Source organism: Emydura macquarii, unplaced genomic scaffold (assembly GCF_026122565.2).
Source record: "Emydura macquarii macquarii isolate MOO-44397 ecotype Brisbane River unplaced genomic scaffold, CSIRO-AGI_Emac_v2 contig_1045, whole genome shotgun sequence".
Classification (NCBI taxonomy): domain Eukaryota; kingdom Metazoa; phylum Chordata; order Testudines; family Chelidae; genus Emydura; species Emydura macquarii.
The window spans coordinates 9,044,144-9,066,703 of NW_027131182.1; the positions used below are offsets into that span (position 1 = coordinate 9,044,144).

General features: G+C 34.2%; 1 protein-coding gene and 1 non-coding gene across 5 annotated transcripts in view; one reads left to right on the plus strand and one right to left on the minus strand.

Annotated features, from left to right (window-relative positions):
• The window catches only part of WDR7 (WD repeat domain 7), a 347,323-nt gene that overhangs the window by 190,504 nt on the left and 134,259 nt on the right, over positions 1-22,560 (plus strand). The window lies entirely within an intron of this gene.
• Positions 19,995-20,096, minus strand: LOC137151339 (U6 spliceosomal RNA). Its single transcript, XR_010919265.1, has one exon. It is a non-coding gene; the product is annotated as a U6 spliceosomal RNA (small nuclear RNA).

Sequence of the window (22,560 nt, forward strand, 5' to 3'; positions counted from 1 at the left end):
TTAGCTGTCGAGTACTCATACTTAAAGCCTTTTTATTTTGTGTGTTTAAAGTAGCATGTCAGTACTTCTTATTCTGTTGATTATTGCAAGTATGTCGCTGCTTTGAGAAAAGCTTAGAATTAGTAAGGTGATTGGTCTGTAATTTTTTGTCTTTTTGGTGACAGGTGCATTGTTCCAACTTTGTGCAATCTTCCTTTGTTCCATGGTTACTCTGAATAATTTTATTAACTTGGCAAAAGGTTGTCCTCTTTCCTTTAGAAAAGCATTTATGGCTTTATTGTTTTCTGATGGCTCCCCATCTTTCCTCATTGACATCAGGCAGACGTTTTTCAGAATGTCTCTTTCATTAATTCAGTTAAAGGTTTCTCTTTTGATTAATTTATCTTTCTAAACTGATATTTAGAATAACTTTGTTAACTGTAGAAGGCTTTGGGGTTTTTAAATTTTTCTTTCTAAAGGGACATTATCTGGCTAATAATAATAAATACTTAGCTCTTATATAGCACTTTTTCCTCAGTAGATCTCAAAGTGCTTTACAAAGGATATCAGTATTATTATCCCTACTGTACAAAAATCATGTATTTTAAAAATCAAACTTTCCCTATTTGTGTTACTAAGAACACGAGCTCTTTGGCATTGAAATAATTTATTTTTCTTCATTTATGCTGTTTAAATTTTCTTTTTGGGTTGTGCTCCAGGAGGAAAATGAAAGCTGACTTAATTTTCAAATTTGTTTCTAATAATTTCGCTGTCTCGTTCTCTTTCAACAGTTCAGTGCTGTATGTTTGGGTTGCCAATGCTGTAGGAAGATGTTTAAGCCTACTCAGACTTTTCTTTGAGCTAACAGGAAAAAAATAATGAAACTATTTGTTTGTTTAGGTGCTTTACATATCCTAAAGATTGCATCTAACTTGCATTAAATTGACTCAGGGAAAAAAAAGGGGGGGGGGGGGACGACTTTTGGCAGTGGTGGGGTTTCGCAGCGGGCTCCATGGTGGGAACAATGCCCTCCGCCGTTTCCCCTTTTCGGCAACAGAGTTTCCCAAGGGTGGGAGGGAGGGCCCTTCCGGCGGCGGCGGATGCGGCGGTGCGGTACGACTCATGTACCACCCAGCCTTCTTCGGCGTACCACCAGTGGTACGTGTACCACCGGTTGAGAACCGCTGTCTTAAACAGTTTAATACTTGGTAAATAGACTGTAGAGCTAGTGACTTTAAATTGAAAAGGAAATCGATTACAAATGATAAATTGGTTATATCAGTAAGGTGTGTTCTTTTCTATTCTGTATAGGTTCTTATTACCACCCTTACTATTGTAGTATTTCAGCTCCTTCCCATAGTGAATTAAGCAGTGTGACTAATATCTCTCACACATGATTTGTTCTCTCATTCTCTTATCTGAGGGAGAAAGGTATGTGCAGTGTAGAGTTTAGTTTTGGTTTTGTTTGTTTATAAATGTACTTGCTGCTTTGTGTGTGTACTGGGAGAGGCAAGGTCTAAGGAGCACACCTTGTACTTGAGTGATGGTGAGGTTTGTGATGGTCCTTTGTTCCTTTGGGAATTCATTCAACAGTCTTGGTCTGGTCTTGGAGATTTCTCTGTCTCCTGAACAAATAAGCTTTGCCCTTGTGGTTGAAATTGAACCTGAGGAGCAGAATTGCCACCCATGTTCTTCAATCCAGATCTTTAGGCAATCTTTTAGACATGCTGGGCCCAGGCCATTGAGCACTTTGAAGACAAGGACAGAGAAATTGACTTGATATTCTGTGGGTAGCTGGTGTAAAGAGCAAAAGATATGTTTGATGTGCTCACAGTAGCCCAAGTTGCTAAGGAGTTGTGCTGTAGCATTCTGTACTAGTTGGTTTCCTAAGGGTTGATAGATTCATATTATACTGGGGTAATCCAGACAGGAAATGACAAAGGCTTTCGCCACCACAACAAAAATTATTTGTTTATGACACACAATTTTATTCCTCCTTAGAAAAAAAACACTTGTTAAAAATACATTAACTTCATTTTGCCTGGTCATTGTGCACCTGACAAAACTCTTCTAAAACAATGTTAGAAAACTGGATCTGGAAAATGATTTTCCAACACTGTTTTTAAAACAATTTCTTGGCCCACAGTGAGAGCAAACAGCGTTTCATTTGTATTTCCCAAAACTGTTTTATATTACTGTTTGGGTAAAATTTCAGGTTGGATTGAGGTTATGTTATTTATCTGCAATGAAATACCTGCATTGCTGGCATACTTCATTTTATACAAAAATTGTGTCTGTGTACAATACTTGCCAGCAGTTGTGGTTATGACATGATTTGTCCACTCTGTCCTAACATCCGCTGTTGTGATATTTGATATAGGACACTGATGGCAGGTTAATCAATCACCAGATTCTAAAAGATCATGCCTCTATTTTGTGCAACTACTGCTCGATTTGAGAAGGAAAAAAAATGTTGTTTAGTAGGTTGAATGGATTTCACTGGATTTGAATGTCTTTTGGTATTTGACTAGCATTGCTTTCTGCTGTCTCTTAAACTGAGTTGGTTCAGTTCAAAGCTAATTTGATGCTTTTGAATGGGTGGTTTTGCACAATGGATTTTTTTGCTCAGTAGTTTCACATACTAAAATATTGGGTAGTTTCAGTAATACTTTTTAAAAACAAATTATATGTATATATATATATCCAGTAAAGTAGTGTGAGGAATCCATTTAAGATATATAGAATAGCACGATGTTCAACTGAAACTATGCTGGAAATTTAAATATGCAAAATTTGGCAAAGAGACCAGAGTTAAATAACCTTACTGGTGGAAAAACATACCTTTCTATCTTTTACCACTATGATAGCTGAGTGCCTTATATATTTGATTGACTATGTAGTTTAATTAGCATTGATACCTTGGGACTCGTCTCTTTTCCTCCCAAATGGTGGAGGGAAGGTTGTATAGGAATTTTTAAAAAATGTTTTGTTTTTAACATTACTATTGGGAGAGAGCTTTGGTGAAGAGCTGATTCTTGTATTTTGTCCAGAAGGCAGAGAGTTCCAAAGCCGTGAGCCAGCTGCAGGAAAAGCTGTCTCCTCTTGCAAGTCTCATCATTGTTATTGATAAATCCATTGTTCCTGAGGAGTACATCTGCCATGAAAGGTCATGGCTGCATATGGAAATAGTCCCTGGGGTAGCCTCCTCCCCAGCCTACTAAAAGTCTTGAAAATCTGGATTGGAACTTAGAATTTGATCTGGTGTTCATTGGAAAGCCAGTGTAGTGTCCAGAACACTGGGGTGTTGTGCTCATGTAGTCCTGTGTTGGTTGGTGGACAGGTTGGTGCATTTTGCAACAGCTGGAGCTGTTTACAGGCTGTTTTCATTCTTAGGTCTGATACATTGCAGTAGACTGACCCGAGCAGATTTTCATGGCATTCTTGTGTGTTCTAAACTGCCACTTATGCTGTTGCTGATGCATATGTGCTGTTGATAGAGAACCAGATACAGGGTTTTTTTTTAGCATGGTTAAGGCTTGAGTTACCACTAAAGCAACACCAGGATGGTGTTTGGGGAAGTGTGCTGTTGGAGGTTTCCATCTTTCAGATGAGAAATAAAAAAAAAATACTGACTACCTGGGGTTTTCCCCATTGGGTCCCATCTTCACTAGAAAAACTTGTGTTTTTACCACAAGTTAGCTAAGGCATGGTAACTAACATGAGGTAAAATCGTATTGAACATAAGGCAGTATGTAGTTTTTATGAGAGTTAGCAGGTTGAAGTAAACCCTGATATGAGCAAACCATTTTTCCTATTAAAAACAGGGACTCAGCGTGTTTTGCAGGAGAAAGTGTTGTTTTCTGTGTCATGGGCATATACCCATATGAGCAATTGCATTCCGTCTACGCCAATCATCTCTCCTTTACAATTATGTGTATAAATACTTTTGTCATATTTACAGTTACCTTGTTCCAAGTGTTCAGTGTGTATACATGTATGGTAGGGTATATATGGTGGTCATTTTGCACGGTTTCATTTGGTTTGGGGTAGGTATGGACTTTTAGAGCAACTACATGGACCACATAATATTGGTGGGCAGACATTTTGAATATAAGCAAAGGGCACTGTTTTGATTCCTGTTCTTTGATACATCACAAATGTGGGAAGTATCTCCTCTCAGCACACCAGTAGACAGTGTGTCTAGAACTAGCCTGTGTCGGCAGGGACTTGTTATTTGGGGGTGCCCTACTTCTTGACACAAGGTTTAAAATGATCTATGTACAGTCAGTTGTTCGGATCTGTAGACTGGTTTAGGCTTTACTAATAGATGGAATGTATTAATCCCTGATTAGACAGGACACTCAGAACTCAATATTTGTATTGAAGGGAGATTGTGACAAGGTAGTATCAGTGAAGTGAGTTAGATGGCTGCTGTTGCCTCTCCACCTTTCTCAGCCACTACCAGGATCCTATTGCCATTAGGGGGTTATCATATTAAATTTTGATATAATAAAGTTCTGATTTTTGCCCTATTTTAAATATATGCTTGCCCGTTCTCATTGATTTCTGCTTCAGCAACTGTTGTGAAAGCTTAAAAAATGCTATGAGTTACAAAGGGCTAAAAAGAAAAGGTTTTATTTATTTTAATCTTAGTAATAAAGTTTTTAATTTTTGTAATCAAATTTTTGCGTGAAATCAGCAATACTGATTTTATAATTCGCAAACTAGGTAGTCCCTTGGGAGCAAGTTTTTCAGGACATTAAATTTGTTCACTTAATACTTTAAAATATTTAATGCATACATGATGATGATTACTTATTTTGTATGAAAATTCCAAACAAGGAGAGAGAGAGTGTGAGTGAGTTGCCAATTCTCCAGGTTGTCCTGGAGTCTCCAGGAATTAAAGATTATGTTATGTGACAAAACCTCCAGAAATACATCCAACCTAAATTAGCAACGTGTGTTGTTCAGCCTTGGCTGGAATGATTTAGTTGGGATTAGTTCTGCTTTGACCAGTGGGTTGGTCTAGATGACCTCCTGAGGTCCCTTCCAACCCTAATCTTCTATGACTTTATGTGTGTGTGCCCCTTCCTTTTCATATTGCATTACAATAGTTAATAAGGATCTTTATTTTGTTAATTGTTTCAGTCTTATGATTACTACTATAAAATGATCATCGCATGTATAGTTATCTTCACTTATTTGTTAACATAACCCAACTGAAATACTTAGTTGATTTTATCTATTTTTGACATTTTAAGCATTTAGAGTTTAACATTTTAGAGGATCTTAAATTGGTTGTTTCACAGGTTTAGCTTTCTGGGTTATATTAAACTGCACACATTTATCTCTCACTTTAAAAAAAGGCATCTTAATCTTTTTCTGCATAGTCCATGCTTTAGTAGTTGTAGTGCTTTATTGAGAATAATATTAGAATAGAGCATTTCATTTTTAAATTGGTGACTTTTCAACAAGAATAGAATTTGTCACGTTCCTTAATTAATACTGATTTAAACATATTATACATTTTGTACTCTGAAATAGAAATATATGTATATTTGAACTGGCTTTTAAGAAATCAAATGCTATATATCTAGCATGTATTAACCATGCTTTTTTGTTTCATTTAGAAAAGTCTCTTATTCTAAATGTGGAATTTATATTTTTTTCTTCTGAGATGGGGAAAAACTTTTCATTTCAGAGAAAATAGTATTTAAATAGATAAGCATTTAATATAATAATGGGTTTAGTGGCAGTCCTGACCTAATCAATTCTAAAATCCATTTTGTGGGTTTGGAGAAGACTTGAAGAGAGTTACTGGAGTTGACTTTCTATTTAAAATTTGCAGTCAGATGTTAAGTCCAATTACATAATTTTCATAAATTTTTAGAGGAATTTTCTTTCCCCAAAATTGTGTAACTTAGTTTTGCTGTTAGCCTTGAATTCCATGGAGTTTACTGAAGTAAATGAGGGGAATCGGGTTCTATTTAATCAATCATCATGGAGTGAATGCGTTACCATGGTTATAAATGTGCTTATTTAAAAATAGCCAAACTAAGTTTAAAAACTAGCAGGATTGCTCAACTACATCTCTTCTCTACACCCACCCTGTTGTTGTTGTTGGAGATAGTGGATAATTTCTGTTAACAGGTGGTAACTAAGGTCCAGGGCAGAATATTAGCAAGGGGACGGGGTGAAGGGGGGAGGAGGAGGGCAGGAGGAGTTGAAGCTTTACAACCTTTCCATGTCTAACATAAAATATCTTTTTGATTTCTTAATTATACAATTAGGCTTTTTTAAAAGTAAAGGCAGTTGTGTATCCCTTTTGCCTGCAGCCACAGCTGAATACTGCAGAAGTTCCAAGTCCTCAACTGAATGCTGCTCTTTTTCACTGCTGTTTCCATGGAAATGCATGTCAGAGCAGCAAAAAATGGAGGGAGGGGAAGGGAAAAGAGGGTTTTTAAAATGACCATCTCCCAAAATGGTTTTCTCCCCTTTTATAGGTGTCGTGGATTTAGGGAGGATACTGTGACTGGACAAACCTTCACTGTATATTAGATGCCTGCACAATTAAGCCTTTGTCAACTAATTAGGTTTATTTTTCTAATTAATTTATAGGCATACACACGCAGAATGCATAGCTCTGAAATCTAAGGTTATGCACACAGCAGGATGTCCTGATGACAGTTTCAAAATCAAAGCATAGAAGGGGTTTCCTACACCATTAGAATGCAGAGATATATCATATGTATTGAATCAGTTTCCCTTTCTATTTGTAAAATATCACACCTTTTTCAGAAAAAAATGTATTTCTTTTTAAACACATGTTCTCAACAAAATATTTGTCCTTCATGAGTTAGTATTTTTAAAGTGAATTTTGTGCTTGTGAAAGATGACATTGACGGTTTTGGAAGCTGAAGGCTTGTTTACTCACATAATACTTTCTGCACAGGCAACAATAGTAGTACAATTTTCCTCCCAATGCCCTGAAAATAGTCTTTAAGGTTGATTTGGAGAGAGCCACTTAAATAGGATATTAAAGGGTCTGTGTTCACTCCCTCCTTAGCCTCTTTGCTGAGACTGCCAAAGGCCAACTGTGATAGATGATTTTTGAGATAGGAAATCCTGTCCATAAGAACTAGAATTGGACTATCACCTCACTTAAAAAGGTCAATAAATAGCTATCAGACAAGCTCTGACTTCTACATTTTTAGCAGCGGAGTATGTGAGGAAAGGCAAAAATTTTGGTCTTTTTTTTGGAAAGGACATTTTTAAAGCTTAGTTTGATTTCAGGATCATCACGAGCAAATTATTGTTGGGAAATGGGTTTGTGATGTGATAACGTCTCTAATCACAGTACACTGTTAGTTAATTTACATACTGCAATATTATTGGTTAAAATACAGTAGTCGTTTTCTGAGCTTCTTCTCACATTTTAAAGAAACATCCTATTTCACAGCTGTGGTACCAGTCCTGTGAAATATAGCTCTCAGAAAACACAGCCATGAAATAAGAGTTTTACTGTTTGGCAATGGGAGTTCCACATTTTCTTTTCTGTGTGGTAGTCCCAGTAGGGAGGTGTTGTAGAATCTATTAACATATACCACATAAATTGGCAGTGAAGTGCAGAAGAATTCCAGAAGCAGTTCTTATAACACAAAGTTAAAATTAGATTCATTTATAGTAGATGTGGCATTAAGAACCTCAGTCTCTGATGTACAGCAGCCTTATTTTGTAACTGTGAGTTGCATGGACCAAATCCCATTTAAATTGGTTGAAAGAGTCACATTAACTTCAGTGGAAGTTGAATCAGAGCCTGTATAAACAGATGAAAGTGAAGAAAATTTTGAAATAAAGATTATGTAATTCTCATAACCATTTTTGCTTCTGTTCTTGCTAGTGGAATTGTTATATGCAGAAGTTGCACTGATGTGCCAGGTTTTTCATCTATGGAGATTTCAAATTTTTGGATCACAACAAGAGTGAGATTAATCATTCAGGATTTTCTGCAATTCCGCACCAATTTTAAATGGAATGTATCAGCACGATACCACAGGTTCAATCTGAATCAGTCAGATCACTTGTGCTGGCTAGAATTAGAGCACTAGGGCAGAACCTCTTGGGACGAGTATATCTGATGGTAGGTCAAAGACTTTGAGAAGCTGTTTTCCCATCAATATGCACTATACCCATTAATCTGAATGGTATTAATTTATGTAAATTGCCCACATGTGAGACAAACATTGTCACTAAACCTTTAAAATCTATGAATTTGCATTTGGAAATGCTTCTTGTCCTGAATGCTTCTGAAAATTCTGAAGAACCTTTGAATCATAGTTGTTTCATCATATATCAAATTATTTACATAGACCTGATGCCCAACAAATTATATCATACACCATTTTGTAGAGCGAAATATGCATTTTGTTAGTGTGATTCTACTCTGGAAAGTGACTATAAATTTTTTTGTTTTGTTTGTATAGATTTTGTTTGATTTTTGTGGTGGTGTTTTTTAAAGCATTCTGGGGTTTGTATTTGTAGGCCAAAGAAGGTCAGGTCAGAGTTACTCAGTTTACAAGTTCCAGAGGGGTAGCCGTGTTAGTCTGTATACAGCAAAAACAAGGAGAATTCTGTAGCACTTTAAAGACTAACAAATTTAATTTCTGCAGGCATAAGCTTTCGTGGGCTGTAACCCACTTCCTCGGCTGTAAGGAATAGAAATCAGATAGGGGGTATATATATATATATATACATCTAAGGTTAAGGAACAACAATGGAGAAGTTAGGTAAAAGCAAAGTCCATTCAGTTAAAGTAGGTGAGGCCTATTCACAACCATTGATTAGGAGGTGAGAATGTGTGAACAGTGACAATTACTTCTTGTAATGAGATAAACCATTCCAAGTCCCTATTTAGACCCAGTTTGATTGTGTCAAGTTTGCAGATGAGTTCCAGCTCTGCAGTTTCTCTTTGAAGTCTGTTTTTGAAGTTTTTTTGTGGAAGTATAGCAACTTTCAAATCAGTGTCCTGGAAGGTTGAAGTGCTCTCCCATTGGTTTATGGATGTTACCATTTTTTATGTCTAATTTGTGTCCATTTACATTTGTGTCAGTTTACAAGGAAGATTTTTTTTCTTCAAGTTGCAATGCTGTAAACTCATCGTGGAATATGAAATTAAGCCATGTTCTTTCTAGGTTACATATCACCAGTTATAAAAATTCTGCAATCAGAGTTTGATTATTAATAATATTTTCTATAGCAACAGATAGCCTAGTGCTGTGTAGCAGATAGAATTGGATTCCTTGCCCCATAGAGTTTTCAATCTAAGGCCTCAATATCGCCAAAGATATATGCTTTTGGAACTCTGCTCAGTTAAATGCAGATTTCAAATTACTGTTTTAAGTCTTTACACATTATTTGGGGGTCTCTGATACCCAGACTCCACATTGGCAATATATATACTGAAAGCTTACTTCTGACTTCATCTAGGGGATTACAGTATCTGGGCAAAGTCTACTGGCAAGTCTTTTTCTTACTTGGCTAAAATACTTTAGCCAACAAACATTGTTCGAGTTTCATAGCTTCACTTCTCAGATACACCTCATCCTTCTGCCCACATATTGTATAATTCCTGATCCAAAGTCCAATGAAGTGAGCAGAAAGAATCTGATTAACTTCAGTTGGCTTTGGATCAGGCCTATGGTGAAGGAAGCTCTAGTATTATTTAATAATTTCAGGTCACAGATTTTCCCTAAAAAGAGATGATGGGTAACTAAATAACAAATGTTGCAAAAGTTTTCAGACTGACACTAATTGTCACAAAGAAAGGATACTGAGTTTTTTCCTGGCTAATGCGAAGAGTAGTGTACAAGGGGATCCTCCATTAGAGGTTGTATTTGGAGGGAATGTTTTCAACTGGCTGCTTCAATGTTTGACATCTCTCAAACAATCACAAAAACCTTTTTATTGAAACTTGGGATGAGTGAGAATATAGCAGGTATTTATGAAACACTGAGCTGCCCAACAATATGGTACCTAGTCAACTTCTGGCAATATCCTGCAATAGAAGAAACATAATCTGTTCTACCCATAGTGTCTTTTAAAAAACCCACCTGATGTTATAGGTTAAAAAAATGCTCATTTTTCTCTTTGCAAAATAATTTAATTGTGCTTGAATTCCAGTCCAAATACTTAAATGATCTTTCTTCCTATTAAAATAAAAAGTTTGCACAAGCAGCCTAGTACTCACGTAATCATCGAATAATAGAGCATTATGTATGTATAATGCAAAAGGAGAAATGTAGGTCCTGAACCAGCAAAGCATTAGGTGTATATGTAACTTTAAGCATATTATTAGCTCCAGTGAAGTCACTATGAGTCTTTAGTGCTTAAATTTCAGCACATTCTGAAGTGCTTTGAAATTATAATCTGTTTCTTTATTAATTCTATAATCTAGCAAACTCCCAGAAACTACTATAATGGAGTGAAAAAAAATTTATAAAATTATGAAAACTTATTCATAAGGGTGATATCCTCCTATAACATAAATTCAAACTAATCAATCTTCTTTACTCTGTTTGACATCAAGAAAAATAAAGATCTGATGCAAAATTTATAGCAGTAATTTGAGAAGTAGTTGGTTGTACTTTTTTCTGTTTTCTTATTCTGTAAATACATTCTATTTTCAAATCTATGGTCATTTAAAGCAACCATCTACATTAAACAGATGTCATTTGAGTCAAATTGAGAAAAAGATGAACTGTAATTGGAATTATTGTACTAAAAATTATTAGTTTCTACATTTCAGATATCTGTTTTACTTTTTCTTTTGAATAAGCAATGTCACTTAATGTAAGTTAAATACAACTTGTTGAACTTAATCTAAGATTTTGATCTGGTATATTGTACACAAAACTGTGTAATGTTACCTTCTTATGCAAAACATAAAAAGCTTAGCTCATAAATTTAATTCTTATACCAGTCTTTGGCTCCACTTTGATAAATAAATAGATCATTTAAGATTCAGTAGGCCAATTGCTGCATTATAATAGCTATTCAGAGGCAATTAAACTGCCTTTTTTCATGCCGGCATGTGAGCGCGCCCTTTCACAACCTTCAACTTGATTCGCCGTGATTCAAAATTAACTTAAAAGTCTTGTTTGCTGACAGCTTAAAGCTTAATTGACTGAAAGCCAAATAGAGTGTGTTCTGTATTCAGCACTAGGACTATTGATAAAGCCATGTGTAAATTACGCATGTTGAAAGACGCCGATTGGGCCCCCTGTTCTCATATTAGCCCACAACTTAGCATTGCTGCACAGTCAGAATTGCTTTGTCAAGCCTTTTATCACATCAGGTTAACTCTCTCTTGAGTTCCTCCAGCAGCAGCAGTCTAGTATTGAGCATCTGCAATACAGTAGGGCCTGTTATAATTTTGATACTGATTTGTACTTTCCTTGTTGATGGCTTTCTTTTGCTTTTAAACAAATGTATTGGTAACATGTAAAATGATTTGCTCTTCTATATTTTACTAAATAAGGATGTATATACTAGTTTGTCATAATTAATATGAAAATGCAGATTTAAACCAGAAAGTGAGAAGCATATCCTGTTGATCATACTGTTTGCAAGTGAAACTTAATTGGAGATTCAATGCATTGGACTCATAATAAAATATACATGCATGTTCCAGAATATTTGGTTAAAGTATCAAGAAATTGCTAAAAATGTACCTATTACTACTTGTGAATCTTAAAATAATTTGTGCTGACCTATTAGCCAATAATATTTAATATACACTAACTATTGTAAAGCTTGTCTTTATTTTTCCTGGGTCAGTCAATATTTCCCATAAAAGATTCCATGCTTTAATATAACAGGTTAAATAATACATACATGTATATTTGCATATAATATTTATGTTTATATTTATAAAAATATGTATGCATAATGCATCACAAAATTTGCTCAGGTATTTATACTACATGTTTGCAGAGGGAAAATAAATTCCAGGCTCTAACCTGCATTTGTTAGATATCCATAACTCCCATTGATCTCAATGGGAATTTTGCGTGCTCAAGGAATATAGAATCAACTTTAAATAAAGGCTGAGAATCTGTGATTAAATATAACTGCTATTTAGCATTCTGAGAAATCAGGTGAATTGAACTCTAACTACACACCTAACTCTGAATTTCCCTTTCTTTTATTAATTTGCCAATTCAGACTATTAGATGATTCTAAATGTGTGTCTGTTATGCTTCCCAGTGGTGGTATTGAGCTTTCCCTTTTTTTAATGTCACAACTTTGGCACCAAATTTTTACTTTATAATTTTTATGTTTTATGTTTTCTTTTGCACTGAGGTTAAAACTCTTTTTAAATATTTACAGATACTTGGTGAGAGACACCATAAAAATAAATACATGCTATTATTTATGTGTAGTAATGGTTGGATCATTTCACTGTAAAACGGATTTAATGAAGGATTTCAAAGTTATTTAATAGAGATATAGTAAAATAAGCCATGGAGAGATGTATTTTAATCATACTAAAATAGATTTTAAAAATATATATAAATATATATTTATATAAATATATTTTAAAAAGCATTTTTATGGTGCTGGATGTGTCAAAATGATATAATGTTTGCAGTGTTGTAGTTGTGTTGATCCCAGGAGACACACCCACCTTTTCTCTAAAATTATATAACGACATTTGAAAGTATCCATTCTGCTGTTAACTTTTTAAAATTTTTATTCACAGGAAAAATAAATTTTAGTTTCTAAAAGACATACAGCATAGATTTTGATATTGCTGTATCTCTTATTGATTTCCTGGCAAATTGTGGCTATCTAATTTTACCTGCCTTCTCATTGATTTCCAGTAAGAACCTGGTCTATTCATAAAGAGTCAACATAGGTTGCAGTTCATTTTCAAAATGACTATAATTTAAAATAGTTTTACTCTTACATTTCTTTTAAATAAAATTATAATCATGTTTCAATAAAACCACTATGAATCTGGATTTTACATTTTGATGTTTTACCTATGTCCAGAGAGATTTGATATTCAAGAATGAATTACTTTTATTGATCATGTGATGATCCATTGGGGGGTTTTGTTTTGTTTTTTTATTATTTTTAACAATAGTTAATCTAAAATATCTTTAAAAGCATTTGGGGGAAAACATTTTTATTTTTTATTGTCTAGCTATAAACAACATGCCAACTACTTTCTTTTTAGACACAAAACTTGCTGACAGTGACCTTCAAGTATTGTTTTGTAATATTTTGTTTCCTCGTTAGAGTAATAGGTATTAATATTTTTGTTGTGTTTTTAATTTACCCAGAACTGATGCATTTAGCAAGCAAAAAATATGGTTGTTAAATTCTAGTATCATGATTCATTTTTCAATATTATTATAAATTTAATAAAATTATATTCTTACAGTGTCACAGTATTTAATCTCCTAATTCTAAAAGAAAACAGGATAAGGTATTCTTGGTTTGGTTACTCAAATATTCAACTCCACCATTCTTTGTTTAATATATGCTTAGTATGCTATTAACTCTAAGACCTAAGATATTGTGTAATTATTGTTGTTTGTTAATCTTATAAAGAAAATGCATTTATAAATATCTAGGTAGATATTTTTATTTACTGTATTTTCTATAATATATTGCTATTCACTGGACTATTATTCTGTACTGTAGCATTCTTTTTATGACTGAATATTTTACTCTGTTGAATCTCAAGGAGCATAAAATGGATGAAGATGATTCTCTTTCTCACACAGAGCTTAGAGCAGTGAAAAATTGTCCTAGACAAAATGGATTCTTTACAGTTTACATTGGGAATGTAGGCCAGATTTTTTTTTACTTCAATAGAAATATAATAGAATTTTGTTTTATTTCCAGTAGTGCCTCGTACTCAGAATATCCCAACGTTAGTAATTTAAAACATCATTTTTATTGTTATGGAATTCTAGGAGGCATATATTTTAGTCACAAATGCTTAAGATTTTATGTATGATATTCGTACATTTATGCAGATGATATTGATAAAATAAGCTATAGATTTCTGACATAATGCAGCACAATACTGAAAAATCTATGGAATTTTAAATGCTGCATACATATACAAAATTTTATCTAGTCACTGAAATTACAAGGTCAACATACAGTAAATATTTATATAATTTATGAATTTGTGTAATTTATAAAGGTGTGGTGAAACAATGCCAGCGTAATAAATACAATACACAGGCACACTTAAATTAATTTTCAACTCATTAAATAAATATTACATTACCTGGCTTTTAACAGAATTATATTAAACTAATGTAATGATCACTTAGTCAAACTTACCAGTGAGATAATACACACATTGCAAGGCATAATAACTAATTAGTGGTCTTGCATTTTAAAAGCGAATAGGGAATTTCCAACACATGCACTTTCCAAATAAATCATTGGTGAGCAAAGAAAGGTTTAATTCAAATAGAAAGAAAACAATCAGCTGTATATTTGTACATACCAAAAGGGAAGCATTACTGCTTAATTTGTTATTCTGAATTAAATAAATATTTAATTTTTCATCCTTGTTTGCAGTAGCTTGTTAAGGATAGCTAATAACAACCTCAGTATTTTACAGTTAAAGATTAAATTAGTTTGTTGTGATTAGTATAGTGCATCCTCATAATAATGCAACAATTAAAAGTCCAAGTCTGTGTTCCCTATAACAAAACAGGTAACAGCATGAATCTCAATGGAAATCTATGGATAGATTAATGCAGTTATTAAAATCTCATCTGTCACTGGTCTAAATCTGAAGATTGAAGGAAACTGAGATTAAGAAATGCTGAAAATCAGTGACAATGTGCAATAAGATATGAAACAGTTTCAGCAAACGTAAACATATGAGTAAATATAAGACTACAAATAGTATTATAATTTTACAAGACAATATACAAATCATTTCAACTTCATGGTAGGATTAACCCTCAAGACATAGTTTGCACAGAAAGTAATATGGGGTATCTGGAAGCTATGAATACATTGTGTATTAAGTGAAACCATGTTAGTGAAAGTATGATGTAACAAGGCCGTACATTGTTAAAGAGAATGGTATAAATATTACTAAGTGTTAATGAGTACTTTGTAGTCTATACTAATACTTTAGTGAATGCTGAACAAGTTTAGATGTTAAACTTTTTAGGAAGAATGAATGATGGCTAATGATTATTTAATGACAGATCTCTGGACTGAAAGGCACTTAGGACTCAAAATGTACTGCAAAGCCAATTTCTCAAAGCTTCAGACAGATTTATTTGGCCTCACCTGGAATAAAACACTGTTGTATTGGTTTCATTGGTGTGGATTTAAACACATTATCATTTTAGAATAGCAGCAGCTACATAGCAGAAAATCAGTAACTTAATCCTTATGATTGCTGTTAGTACTCTTAAATGGTTTGGTTACAGACTCGTGAAATTGCTAACAGATTTTAACTTGAATATTTCAATATTAACTCATTAATAAAGAAACTGAAATTTTCAATCATGTATTTCAAGGTATTCATAACAACTAAAATGAAATAAGCTCACAAAGAATCATAAGGATTTCCAGATGGGTTCTAATCCCATACTAAGATTTCAGATCATACCTTTTATTGGTGGATGTGTATGCTGTTAAAAGCACAGCCCTTCAAATGAGAGGTTTAAATTAAGGTATCTTCTGCTCATTTCTGGGGCTCTCTTGGTGGATGTAAATGATTGCATGATTGTTTTTTTAGAAGAATGTAATGTTCTGGTCAATATTTTCTTTTACCATAAGAGGTCTTAACATTCTGCGCTGTGTTTGCGGTGCTCCGCTTGACTGTTGTTTACCTTAGGTAGTCACTATATTACTGGTGTCCAATTCATAGGAACGTCATAAAAGGCAACTCATGTTGTTTAAAAAATTGTTCTAAATGTTTCAAAAATATTCTGTGTATTATTAATATAAATGGCTATTCTTGTTAGCCTTTGGTTTCCTGCAAAAGAAAGATACTGCAATTTTCGGTACACATTAAATGTTTAAATTTAAAAATGATTTGTACATGATTTGAAATGAAAATGAATTAGAAAAATTCTTGACTTTTACAATATTACAGTGTATTGTAATATATTATAATAATATTGCTGCTCCATTACTCTTTCTTTTGGGGAAAAATATGCCACTGCCCCATTCTCATAACTAGTGTTTCACAAACTGAATTTTTAAATGGTCTTTTGAGTGCTCTTCAGCTATCCAAATGTGCAAATCTCCTTCCTAGAAACTGTACATTTTACCAACAGGGAAAACAGAAATCTCCTTAGAATTTTCATAAAATCTGCAGTGATATATTTTTCTCTAAAAGCATGAAATTTTGCTTTCCTTCTTATTTCTACTTGCCCCACTGTGTAATATTTTGGTAGCCTATATCTGTGTATGAAACAAGGATAGTCATTAAAAATGCTAATTAGGTTTTAATTGACGTGCCTGTACTTCTGCTGGGCAAGTTTTATATGAAACGCACACAATTCTTGAAGGTCCGCCACAGGAGTCCAACACTTCATAAATGACAGCAAGGTAAACTACTCTTTCACTTTTAATAGTTCAGGTCAGTAGGTAGTATCTCAGTTGTATGAATAATTAAAAGACTGTTTAATAGCTAGACTTGTAGCCTTGTATTTAGTGCATTAAACTACTGCAAGAGACCCATGTTTAATTCACAGTCTTGATCCCAGGCCAGCCTAATATGGGAGGGTTATGAAAGCATCAAATTATGGTGTTTCTGAGGAGGGAGCCCCTCATATTGACCCCAGTTTTACAAGGCCTGGCATTGATTTTCTCCAGTGAGAATCCAGCCCAGTCCCTTAATGTTGGGGGAAGGAAAGAATAAAGAAGTCCATTGATTGGCAGTAGAGGAGAGAGGTTTTCATTGAGGATCAAAGAAAATATGAGTAGTTTACCCATTTAAACCTTTAACCTTTTTCCCTGCAGCATTAGCTTTTGAATGTACTGTCAGGACATGACAGATGCATGCACCCACATTAGATGTATGTTTCTGATAACCACAGGTAGCCATGAAATGCTTAACAGTGCTAGTACGTATTATCATTGTTGGGCTTCAGAGTTAACAATCACCGAGAAATTCCTCCCTCTTGTGTTGATGTGTTGTCAGACTTCCAGATTCAAGATGGCACACTATTGGTTTGCATTCTAAAGGTAATGGTGGCAATCAAGCTACAAACTAATTTAAAACAAAATTAGAAATAAAAAAAATCATCATAAATTGTGTAGAAAACCAGTTCTGGAGATGTCTCTGTGGCCACATTAATGGCCTCATTCTTGTTTCACTTGCACTGGTGTAAATATCAGTAAATCCATGTAAGTCCACATAATTACCTCCAGGTAAAATAGTTGTAGGTAAGAGAAGACTCTTAAATCATCAGTATGTGTTGGAATTTTCATCTCCATAGAGGTTTTTGCCCTATTTATCAGGTATTTGTTGTGTGCTCAGTCAAATAGAAAGCTGAAAGCAGAGAGGAATTGGTTGAAAGGAGCAAACCTTACAGATTTGTTCCTACCTCCCCCCCCCCCCCTTCCAATATTGGGTGCATAAGTTAAAGCTGCATAAAGGCAGCTTTAACTTTCATATCCAGCCCTTACTCAGCAGATCAACACACTGTGGGTTTCACTGATCTTGGCAGCATTACAAAGATGATCTTTTCACATAACGGAATGTTCTTTTACAATTTTTCTAGTGTTCAGTATTTGACATTGAGAGGTTTTTCTTTGTATTAAGCATGTACATCTTCTGTTTGCATCTAATCATTCTTCTAAAAACCTTGTGCTATTTTCCAAAAGCACTGCAAGTAGTATATAAATGTGGTAAAGGAATTTGAGAATTTGTTCCATATGTGTGTTTGGGGGTAAATATTTTAATGGGAAGAAGTCACTAAATATCCTTGCCCTGTTTCCTTTGGCAAACACTCTTCCAGGATTTAAAGAGACAGAATCTGAATTAATATGCATAGAACCTCATTTCTAAATCCTAGCAGTTCTTTGGTGTCAGAATTCCATCCAACAGTGAAGATGTACTGTAAATTAATATGGTTTTTAAAAAAACTATGCCATACTTGAAATTCCAACACCTTATTAGCTATAATTCCACCCAGAGATTGGTTCACAACAGGAAAGATTCATTGGAATGGAAGACTTAAACAGATTTTATTGGACCAAGTTTATCCCTGGTGAAACTCCATTGAGGCTCTAAAACTAGGATCAATAGACAATTGTAATATAAATGTAAATGATTTTAAAAAGTAGGAGTGTGTCTCCATAATTAGGATAGTGGTGGCGTAGAATCCATAACAGCTCTTAGGAGTAAGTGACAGCTAAGAAAATGTGACAATGTATTTATTCTGACATCCATATGCAAGTGACCCATATAATTTAAGAGTTATAGGTATTGAGAGAATGATGTAAAATCTTGTAACAGTGATTGTGTTGATTCTTTTAAAGTTTAAGCTAGTTTGTATTTTTAATTATATGATCTGGACGTGATTAGTTTAGTAGAGAAATACACAGGATATTCAGACCCAGCATTAGAGAACTTCATCTGGTTAGCTAGAGCAGCTCACCTTTATTATAGAAAATTATTATTCATGGGCAGGACATTTCTAGTCCAGCAGGGGTCATGATACACATCTGTAATCTTCTCCGGTTCAGAAATAAACAACACATCAAAATATCACAGGGTGGGTTTGTGGAGGAATTCTGTCTGCTCAGTCAGTGGAAGAAAGCTACTAACATAACGAATAGCTAAATTTTCAAGCCCTCAGAATATTTGTACATAGTAGCAAGGGCTGCTTTATTCATTTAATCAATGTAAGAAGGAACCATAACTCTCTGGAGGCTAAATCAAGTGAATTATATTGTCTCTCTTCCCACTTGTGGCTAATATTCTGCTACCTCTCATTCAGTGTGTTGCTTTATACTATTATTTTTCAGTTATGGTTTATTTGAAACATTATTCATAAGGTTTGAGGAGCATTGAAATATTGTAGGCATTATTATTTTCTTCTATTGTGTATTGTCTTAGGAGCTAATTACCAGGGAACAGTTGTAAGTGGACATCTGGCTTTCTGTTAAATGTTCTGATCAATTTCAAATTGTAGTTGTGTACATGATGTGCAAAATTTTAAAATGCATTAAACTTTAAATTTATTTGCAATATAAATAGAACACTGAAGATTATCTGCAGTGAGTTATACTTGTGAAGAGCTTATTAGGAATGTATTGGGTTAGTTTATATATTGTGAGAAAATTGTTTTGCTTTGTATGAGGAAGAATTATTTAAATTACTCAGGTTTAATTTTTGTGTAACTGTTTTTTGTGTGGGCTTGAAAATAACCTTTTTGTATGTTCAGATTTTCCAATTGTTGTCAACATTAAATTGCAATTATAGAATTTATTTTCATCCCACATGAAAGTAAGCAAATTTCATATCCTCATCATAGTTATTATATATTTGGTTTATAAAAATTCCCATCTTTTGAAAACTGTCTCCAAGATTTCAAATCTGCAAATTCTCATTGGTTGTTGCTGCTAATCTCTGCTTTTGCCGCATTGTGCATATGTTTCTTAACAGAAAAGAGGGTGAAAGATGGGGAAAGCATGACATGGCAAGTAAGGATGATATTTTTATTTGCTTTGAGTGAATACTCCTGAATGAAAGATACATGCCTGAGAATATTCTCTCTGCAGGTTGTCCTCTATGGTCAGTGCTTTCCAAATCTAAATTATCGCTATCAGTCTTTAAGTATTATGATGGTAGATGTTACAGAAGTTGCTGAGATAGATACAACAATTGAAGAAGCGTCTGTTTTTTTATTAAGGCACTGCATAGAGATTCAGAAGATTTGGGTTCTATTCTTGGTTCTGTCCCTTACTACTATGATCTTGGGCAAGTCACTTAATCATGCTGTGCCTCAGATCTCCATCTGCAACAAATTGGCATGTGATCCTTGTGCAGGGACCATGCTAATCTTCTCTGTATCATTCCAGTTTTAATATATGTGCTGTCCAAGCAAGGGTAATATAGTTCTTTTCTTACATCATTTGCTATTTAAACGTTGATTATGAAATGGGTTCTCCACTGGAAGACCCCCTGCCCCATTTGTTTAATTAATTTGCTTGGTTGCCCAAACGCATGAAATCTGTACATTTCTTGTTTGCTTGATAGAAAGTATTATATATGTTCATTATACACAATCGGGCTTGAAATGTGTGTCAGAAATGACAAGGCATGCCATGGAAAGCAGAGGCTGAAAGCTCAATGTTCATTTGTTTTCTCCACTGAGGAATATTATGATATAGATGTTTATGCATAATCATTAAATCTTGTTGATTACAATCAGATGTGTATTCTACATAAGTGGCTACAATATGTAAGTTTATAGGCAATATTTATATAATAGCTTTGTATAATCCTAGCACTTGATGGGACACAGTTGGAAAACATCCTGGGAGGACTCAAACCAAAGGAGGCATCCACTACGTTAACAACATATGTTCTTATGGTTTATTCTTACAGTAATAAATTGGCCTGGCATCTACTTCTGAGGTTTTAATACAATAACGGAGTACCATCAATATGTTCCTAATAGCAGATATAAAGTATCTGGTAGTAGTCCATCTCTCATAAAGCTGCCTTTAGCCTTAATTCAAATCCATTGATTCCTATTCCAGTTAAACCTGAAGAACTTAATATGTCTTTTAATCCTTTTATTGTAAGCTAAGATAAAATTAATTTTACCCTAGAACTGTGCAAAGCCAATTAACATGATCTTTAGAGTTATTTAGTAAAGTGCTTCAAACTGTTAAATTTATCCTGACCTCATGGTTGCACTCTGACTGCTTTTTAAATGCAGTAATCAATATCTCACAGTCCTTTAAACAGTTTAAACTTCTCAAATATTTTACTCATTTTTATTTAAACAGTTTAGAAAAATATTACTCAGATTAGGGTCTCTATAGAGACAATTGTTAACTAGTGGCTTTGCTTTAGTATTAAACAGATTTTATGTTTTGAAATATATTTTAATATATGTGTTCATTTTGCTAAATCTGAGCAAATAAAGAAATCTGTCATTTCTGTTTGTGTATATTACAGAAAGTGTGTTAGTTTTATGGCTTAAAATGTAAAACGTTTTCTCCTTTCACCAGTGTAGCTTCTTTTTTCCACATAGAGCTATTTGAGGTTATTAATTTTCTTACTGTGATAGGGTGATCAACCGTCCTGTCAAGAAAATGGATCTCTGTGTCACCCTTTAGCATGATTAAATGGAGGCACGTCGCTGTGAGAAAATACCAAATTTTCATGAGACAAATGCAACTGTAGAAAGGACTACTTTTATAGACATTTCATTTTAAAATCTACCATTTGTCTGTCAGTTTATTTGTAGGAAATCTTTATAATTAATTGTGTGTTCCTACTAATAATTCAAAGAAAGTAAAGTCAAAAACAAGTGTTCACTCAGTGACTTTTTTCCCTTTGAAGGATCAAAAAATACAATAATACAGTGCTGAGATGGAGTAATTTACGTTCATACAAAGAGTTGCTAATGAGACTGTCATAACGACATTACCATTTACTGCTTTGTTAACAAAGAGTCAGATTCTTTCAATCTAGAGACTTGTGAGAAGTACAGAGTTGTAAAATTGATGAGATTTAAACTCCTATGTGCTGACTACATAGGCCATGAGTGGCAATGTCAGCCAGTGAATTTTCATCTATAAATTGTGAGGTAAATGCATAATAGCATACTTTTTCAAATAGAATTAAAATATCTGGCAATAGAGTGATTGATAGTTAACTTTAACTTCAGAACTCTAGCATTATGGGGACAGGCACCTGTTAACAGATTACTTGTTAGTTTAGGGGTGAAATATGACATGTTTATTGGACTTGGTTTATGATTTTAAGGATATTGTTTTAAAATACATCTGTCATGATACAATAAAGGGTTAATTCAATATTCCTGTAATCAAACAGAAGGAAGAACAAGGTGGTGGCAGGAATTCACCAAGTGCTTCTGTTGTTTAATTTCCTACTGGAAGCAGCACATGTGTTTTTTCTTTCTTTCTTTTCTTTTCTTTAAGCAGTGGCCATTGCAGAGGCTGAACGGCTGGGGTCAATGCCTTGCCTATTGATCAGTATCCCTGCAGTCCCCGGCTCCAGCATCTGCTTCATTGGCTTCTTTCAGTGCCTGATTCAGTACATTAGAATAGAAATCCATAACCAGAGCTGTGCTCATCCAAGCAGGGGAAGAAACTAAATTAAATGGTATAAAACAATCTTGGATCAGGAGTTTGTGCCAATTCATCTTGATCTAAGATGTCACACCAGGCTCTCTGTCTGAGCACCTGGGCTAGAGGCAGCCATAGTGAAAATAGATGGAGCCGCGATCGTTCATTTGTCAGCTAAGGAGCACGGCAGCGGTTAGCAATTCCCTTCTGCAGAGGTCAGCTGACAGAACAATCAGTGCAACTGCA